The 8,518-nt window shown below is 40.6% G+C and overlaps 1 non-coding gene across 1 annotated transcript; it reads right to left on the bottom strand.

The window, feature by feature from the left end:
• Positions 1-1,675: 1,675 nt before the first annotated feature.
• TRNAG-GCC (transfer RNA glycine (anticodon GCC)) lies at positions 1,676-1,747 on the bottom strand. The gene has a single exon. It is a non-coding gene; the product is annotated as a tRNA-Gly (tRNA).
• Positions 1,748-8,518: the final 6,771 nt, after the last annotated feature.

Here is an 8,518-nt window from a genome sequence, read left to right as displayed (position 1 = left end):
AGCTAATAAGATCTCATTACCTCTAGTTAGCAAGGGAATGACATATGAGGCAAAACATTTTCCTTTACAAGTCACTGAAAGACCTAAGAAGAGCAATAGAATTTACACTCCAATTGGGATCCCATATGCACAAATGTTCGAAATGCTCTTCGAGAGTGGCAAGATCAAACCTCTTAAACCAAGACCATTCGAATCATTGAAAAGGACAGATAGATATTACTGTCAGTATCATCAATCAGGGGGTCACACTATAGAAAACTGTTTCAAATTCAAGGATTTGGTACAGAAAAATGATTAATGAAAAGAAACTAGTCCAAATTCACCAAGAAGAGGATGCAACCATTAATGGAGTTTGGGACAGTGATGAAGAAGATGTTTATCTAAAGGACGTAGTAGGATCTACACCTTCTATGTCATACACCACAGATGACATTTGGACTGAAGAAGACTCATCAATAGACATCTTCACAAGATCCGGGAGAATGCAACCTCCCGTTTCAACACAACCTATGCAAACCACACAACAAGTTCCCATACCTATCATTGAAGACAATGATATTGTTAAACAGTTTAAGAAGACAAAAGTTGAGATGAATGTATGGAAACTTCTGCCAACATCTCGAGAACATAGGTTGGCTGTAATGAATGCCTTGGACAAAATTGGGATAGACTGTAACACTACTCTTGAGGGACTAGCCAACTTCCTCACAAGTGACCTTCCTACCCCGATTAATTTGATCACCTTTTCTGACAAAGATTTACCCCCAGAAAGTGACAAACATTACAAGGCATTAAACTTCATAGTAGTTTGCAAAAGGATGAATGTTCCTATGACTCTTGTAGACAATGGATCGGCCATCAACGTCTGTCCACTTAGAACTGCGAGGATGCTCGACATTAGGGATGAAGATTTAACTCCGTCTACACAAGGAATAAGGGCCTACGACAACACTCGTCGTCAAGCTCTTGGCAAGATTACCCTAAATGTAACGGCAGGAGCAATAGAACATGCTACTACTTTACAAGTAGTAGACATCAAAGCTTCATTCAACTTATTGTTGGGACGCCCTTGGCTTCATGATCTAAAGGTCGTCCCTTCATCTCTCCACCAACAAGTGAAAGCTATAGTTGGGGGAATTCCAATCACCATCGATGCTTCGCCTATGAGAATTCCAAGCTATATTTGGTTCTTTTCAAACAAATCCAATGTTGAGCCAAGCCTTTCCAGCCGGTAGTAGCCGAAGGCGAAGGCAATGAAATTGAATGACTCTTTAGAGTAAGGTAATGCCAATTCACTTACTTGGAACAAGTCAGGAAAAAAAGACTTTTTTAGAAGAAAGGCGAGAAGGAAGAGAAGAAGGATTAGTAGTTGCCTAGCCGAGGAACTTGAGGCCGACATACAGGGTGTGGTCCCAGAGTTCAAGACGCTGTCTAAAACTCGTGTCGATCATAGAAAAGCATTTCTTTAAAAATGAAACAAACCTCATTCTCTTGTTCCCTCCCGAAAAACTGCAGATCTAGATGCGAGATGATCCCGAACCTATTTCATAACCACCATCCATCACCAATCACATTCCACATCCCACTTCAATTTCATTGCCTCTCTCTAACTCTAAAACTTATGCACTCTACTCGCCGCCTACTCCACTCCTTACCACTAAACGACGAAGCCAGGAGCGGAAGGAGGGACTTGAACCCTCAACCTCAGCCTTGGCAAGGCTATGCTCTACCATTAAGCTATTTCCGCCAGCTACGGTAGTGGCGAAGCACTACTGAGCAATTCACGTATCACTTGATACGGACGACTTCTGTTTTTCCGCCGGACCACACTCTTGACCTCCGATCGAGCTACGAGCACGAGTAGGTAGGTGGCTAGGGGGGGCCGGGAAGGGGGACCTTTCTTTTTGCTTCGTGCTAGATGAGATGATGATTAGTAGGTCAGGTCCCGTGTGTGTGCTCTTTATCACAATCCTAAAGAGGCGGGCTGGATTTTCAATCAATCCCCGGCCGCTCAGTGCCGCTATTGGTGCGAGTTGTAAGGGGTATTGGTCTCGAGTCGAGAAAAAGCTTCATCTCATTCTTGTAATGGGAGTGAGTGCACCGCAAGACCAGACAAGTTGCTCTCTCGCCTTGCAGCGGCGGAATCCGTCTTTTAAGTTAAGTCATTTCCTAAGACGGCTCTTCTTATTCTACGATAATCAAATTCTTCTACAATAATTCCACGAATCTGCTCGGAACCGGTCGATTCCTAAGCCATTCGTTCTCCCCTCTCGGTTGGCCTTTGCCAGCCACTAGAGCAAGTAAGAAAACCTAGAGTTCATTCACTTAAAGAACCGCAGATTTTGAAATCTATAAAAAACCCAATTATTAATGTGGAGCACGATAAGGATGATGAAGATTTATGGGGCTTTAACGAAAAAGTCTCCTTAATCCAGGAGGATGAAAGGACCCCTCTTTGCCATGATCCCCATTCAAACATGATTGTCAATGCCATGCTGAAGAAATAAGGACGCTTTCCTGGGATGACCCTAGGGAAGACGAAAGGAATGGCAAATCCGCTGGAATTACCTGGCCTCCCTAAATTAGACACTTTCGGACTTTGTTTCGAACCAACTCGGAAAGATCTCAAGTGAGCCCAGGAAAAGGCAAAAGCACGTAGGGACGCTCGCATTCAAAAGAAAGCAATTCTAATGGATCAGTACCCTCTTACGCTTAACGGTCAGTTTACAAAAGAAGGAGAGGTCTATCCATGCCATGAATTTCCCGAGCCATTTGTTGTAAACGGCATAAGGCAACCGGGATTCGAGATTTTCTTGGATTGCTACTTCACTGATGAAATCCCAAATCCTGTCCAAAAGGAGAAAGCACCCCCATGCTTTGACTTTAACGTCATGGGATTACTGTTTGGGCGAGAAAAGAATGAGCCAACTTATAAAGAGGATAACTCCTCGCTCATTCAAACAGTCCTAGAAAGTGAAAGCTTCGATCCCTCGAAGCTAATTACTGCAGCTGAAGGTTTATTATAAGGGTGGCGCAAGACTATCAAGAAGACTACTCCAAGCGGAAGGAAGATATCCATCACGACAAGACAAGGGCCGATGTTTCAAGAGTCGTCTGAGTCAGAGTCTAAGTCAGAGTCCTTCCCTCTAGAGTCTTCTAAGTCTTTACTAGTAACACCTCCCCCTCCTATTTTTTCTCCTAGGATAGTTAGTGATCCAGTCCCTTAGGACATATCACTCTTTGATTTAATGATCTCAGAGTATAATAATATTTCTCATTCTCCTTACTTCTCGTGTTCTTCTCTAACCCAAGATGACGAGCATTGCTTAACTAACGATGAAAAAGACAAAGAAATTATTAAAGCAATTGAAACACTCGAAAAGAAAACACCGGTAATTGAAGAAACTGAAACAGTTGATATCTTAAATAATTCAACTCATAAAAGAGAAGTTAAAATCGGATTAACACTGAATAAACAAGAAAGAACCGATTTAATTAACTTACTTAAAGAATTTATCGATGTATTTGCTTGGTCATATGAAGATATGCCAGGCATTAATAGGGAAATATCTCAACACACTATACCACTAATTCCAGGAATGAAACCTGTAAAACAAAAGTTATGTCGAATGAAACCTGACGTAGCCCTTAAAATAAAAGAAGAAGTTCAAAAACAAATAACTGCAGGTTTCATCAAGGTATCTAAATACCCCGAATGGGTCGCCAACGATGTCCTAGTTCCGAAGAAAGACGGAAGGGTAAGGATTTGTGTCGACTATCGAGATCTAAATAAGGCAAGTCCAAAGGACGACTTCCCTTTGCCACACATCGATATTCTGGTAGATAACACGACAAATCACGCGCTTCTCTCGTTCATGGATGGATACGCAGGTTACAACCAGATTCTCATGGCAGAAGAAGACATGGAGAAAACAACTTTTATAACGCCATGGGGCACTTACTACTACACGGTAATGCCAATCGGGTTGAAAAACGCGGGTGCTACTTACCAACGTGCAACAACTGCCTTACTCCATGACATGATGCATAAAGAAGTCGAAGTATAAGTCGACGACATGATTGTGAAATCAAAAGACCGTCCAGGCCATCAAGTAGCCTTAAGGAAATTTTTCGAAAGGCTAGAAAATATAATATGAGGTTGAATCCATCTAAGTGTGCTTTTGGAGTCACCTCAGGCAAGCTTTTAGGTTACGTCATAAGCTCTAGAGGAATAGAGGTAGACCCAACCAAGATCAAAGAAATCATTTCAATGCCACCGCCCAAGACTGAGAAACAGATTCGAGGATTTATTGGCCGGTTGCAATACATAAGTAGGTTCATATCAAAACTGACGACGATATATGAACCAATCTTCAAAAAACTCAAGAAGAATGTACCAGTAATATGGGATGACGAGTGTCAAAGAGCCTTTGAAAAGATCAAAGCGTATCTCGCAAACCCTCCCGTATTGGCACCAGCACTTCCCGGAATACCTCTCAGGTTATATTTGACAGTCACCAAAGAGACAATGGGAGCCATGCTAGCACAAGAGGTAGAAGGCAAAGAGAACGCAATTTACTACCTAAGCAAGAAGATGCTCGAATACGAAGCACGCTATACACTACTCGAGAAGTTGTGCCTCGCCTTGGTGTGGGCCACAACTAAGTTAAGACATTACATGTTGGTGCATACCGTCTTCGTAGTCTCCCGATTAGATCCACTTAACTATCTATTCGAGAAATCTACACTCAATGGACGCATATCAAGATGGATAGTCAATCTAGCCCAGTTTGATGTAAGGTTTATGCCACAAAAAGCTATCAAAGGATCCGTGGTGTCAGACTTTCTAGCAGATTTTCCAATAGAACACTCGACGCCAATACAAGACAATGAATTTCCAAATGAAGACCTAATGGTTACTGAAGATGATACTTGGACCTTGTACTTCGACGGAGCCTCAAACCAAAAGGGATGTGGCGTTGGAGTGTTACTAGTATCACCTAAAGAAGAGCATGTTCCAATCTCCATACAGCTTGATTTTGACGTTACCAACAATGCTGCTGAATATGAAGCATGCGTGGTAGGCCTTGAAACAGCTTTGGCAATGGGAGTAAAAAAGTTAAGGATATTCGGAGACTCTTCTTTGATCATCAATCAGATATCTAAAAGGTGGAAAGTAAGGAGCGAAAGTCTAGCCCCTTATCAAACCTATCTGGAAACTCTTACTGATCAGTTAGACAAGGTTGAATATACATATCTACCTAGAGAGGAAAATCAATTTGCTGATGCCTTGGCAAGATTAGCCTCAATGGTTAGGATTCCCACGGAAATCGAGCAAATGCCTCTAACTATAGAAAAAAGGCACAAACCAGCATACATCTAAGCCATAGAAGACGGTGAAGTAGTCCAAGGCGAAGAATAAGAAGAAGAAGAAGAAGAAGAAGAAGAAGAAGAAGAAGAAGAAGAAGAGTCGTGGTACACGGACACACTCAATTATGTCACCTAAGGAGAATACTCTCCTCATGCTGACAAAAGAGCAAAACGAGCGTTAAGGCTTTTGGCTTCCCAATATGTACTCATAGACAACGAGCTACATAAAAAGGTACCTAAAGGTCGAGCTCTCCTATGTGTAGGAAAGAAGGATGCACAAAGAGCAATGAGAGTAGTCCACGAAGGAATTTGTGGCACTCATATAAATGGAAAAATGTTAGTCCAAAAGATAATGCAAGAAGGATATTATTGGACTACAATGAATAGGGATTGCCATCAATATGTAAAAAGATGCCCTATGTCCCAAATTTATGCCAATTTACATCTTGTCCCTCCATCCTTGCTCTATACCTACACATCGCCATGGCCATTCTCTACATGGGGTCGAAGCGCAATCGTACGCTAAACTCACTGCAAAGCATGTAGCACTCTTTATCGAGAGAAATATTATTTGTCGATACGGAGTCCCACATGAAATGATAAGTGACAATGAAACTCACATTCAAGACGAATGTGAAGAATTGCTACAAAAATATGGCATTCAACATCATCATTCTTCCCCTTATAGACCTCAAGCAAATGGAGCAGTCAAGGCAGCTAATAAAAATTTAAAGACTATCATCGAGAAAATGACGGAAAACTATAAGGATTGGCCTGAAAAACTTCACTTCGCATTATGGGGTTGCCTCACGTCAATTCGTACTTCAACAGGAAATACGCCATTTTCCTTTGTATATGGAATGGATGCCGTACAACCTGTCGAACTAGAAATACCATCTCTACGCAATGCGTTAGAGAGTAAACTCGATGAAGTTGAATGGACTAGGGCAAGATATGATGAATTGATTCTACTCGACGAGAAACGACTAGAAGCTCTACATCACACTCGGTGTTACCAGAATCGTATGGCTAGGCATTTCAATAAGAAGGTCAAGACAAGAAATATCAAAGTATGAGACTTGGTGTTAAAAGCACTAAGGAAAAATGTTTTAGATCCAAGGGGTAAATTTAGACCTAATTGTTCTGGACCCTAGATTGTCAAAACAATCCTGTCAGGAGGTGCAGCAAAACTAACTGATATGGATGGCAATGAATTCTCAAACATGACAAATCTTGACCAACTTAAGAAATGCTACCCATAATTACTTGAGTAGGATATTCAAGAGAGCTACGTTCGGCCTGATTCCTTAAGAAAGAATACGTAGGCAACCCTTTACGGGTGCGGCCACTTTATTTTTCGACATCTCCGCGTTCCAGAATTAATTAAACATTCAACAAAAGATTGGCGAATTATCGGCGTCACAGAGAAGAACATGGCGCCAGCCAGGAATCATCAGCGCCAGCCGATGAAATTGGCGCCTGGCGCCAGACTTCAATGATAGGCGCTAATTGCAAATAAGTGGCGCCAATTTGAAAATAAATTCTGAGCAAATTTCGGTGTTTTTCTTGGAAAATTTTCGACTTCCATACTCGAAGAATTTCTGGAAAATTAATATTTTCGGTTTTCATTGCTTTAATAAAAATAAATTTAAAGTAAATAATTTAATTAAAAGCTGAAATTTCATTAATAAAATAAGATTACATTATTGGTGGAATTTAAATAAAGCTGAAATAAATTAACTTTAAATAAAAAAATAATAAACTAAGTCTAATAATTTGAAGCTAAGCAATGGTCCTAATCTTTCTTCTCTTTTCTAGCCATTTTCCAATTCTTATCTGCTTCCTCCTCCTCATCCATAACCTTAGCTAGTAGGCACCCTTTAGAGGACCTACATTCAATTTTAGAGTAGATAGTCTCCCCTTCAGCTTACACTCCATGCTTCTTTTTCTCCCAAGCCTTCTTATCTGTGGTGTCAACTTTCCTTTTCCCTTTATCTTTGGTAGCATTTTTTCTTCCTAGGCATTGCAGGTGTTTTGAATTAAATTCTTGCACCTAGGCGTTCCTTGGCAGGAATCACCCTGTCACCAGACGACTCTACACATCAATTTTACCCTGATCTTTCTTCGAATCCTTCGAAGGTTTCTTCAGCAACCACTTCTTCACATCATTGGGCAAAGAAGGAGGAACCTTTTGGGTAATCACTTTAATCACTTTCCATAAAGGTCTAGCACTCCAGTAAGCATCAAATCTGTCTACTTCTTGGGAAACAGGGTACTCATAGGGAGGACGAAGATTCCCGGAAGGAATATTCTGAAGCAAGCCGTATTGTCTTTTTACCCTGCAGGGGTAATAAAAAGTTACACGAGACAAGCTTTGAAGACGGCAGAAAGGTTGCTTGTTAACACCAACCATCGTTTCTATTTTCCACCATGGGACGACCCGCTTAATAGCAAAATCACGTGATTTGAAGACTTTTCTCAACCCATGGCGCCCCATCTTAGGGAAACGTTTCTTCCTTCTCACGAAGCAATTGGGAGTATACTTCTCAATATCGTCCAGAGGGCTAATTAATCCTAGCCTTTCCATTAGCCACATCTGTAAAAAAATATTGCAATGCAAATAAATTATTATTACAATACAAAAATATATTTTTGATTTCTGTAATTAAAAATTTTATTTTTCTACCTGTAATAAAATTGGAGAGCCGCAAAAAGGTGCTTTTGGGTCCCTTTTCAGTTCATCAAGACTAATCGTAGTCTCTTCAGCTATCAGTGGCATTGGATTTCTCCCTGATTCAATTTGTTCTAAAACAGTGGTTATAATTGACTGGCCTTCATTATTTTTACCACTACTAAGAAAAAATTGGTTAAGCATGCAAAATAAGAACGCCCTTATTCTATATATATGAAAAGATTCAGAAAGAGGTTTATCAAAATAATGGCGTGCAAATTCTTTCAAATTAACTATGTTGCCATCTACTATTTTTGATAAATCCCTTTCTTTTAAATTAAAGAAGCGCTCAAAATCCTTATAATAGTATGCATCTACTCTGGGGATTACTATAAGGTCTATTGCAGGGAAGCCTAAAATAGCACCAAATTCCTCTGGCAAAGGGCTAATCTCATCATACCCTATTCTAAAGCAATG

This window comes from Chenopodium album, chromosome 8 (genome assembly GCF_948465745.1).
Source record: "Chenopodium album chromosome 8, dcCheAlbu1.1, whole genome shotgun sequence".
In the NCBI taxonomy this organism is placed as follows: domain Eukaryota; kingdom Viridiplantae; phylum Streptophyta; class Magnoliopsida; order Caryophyllales; family Amaranthaceae; genus Chenopodium; species Chenopodium album.
Note: the sequence above shows the minus strand (reverse complement) of the source record. Positions and strands in the feature narration are given on the sequence as shown.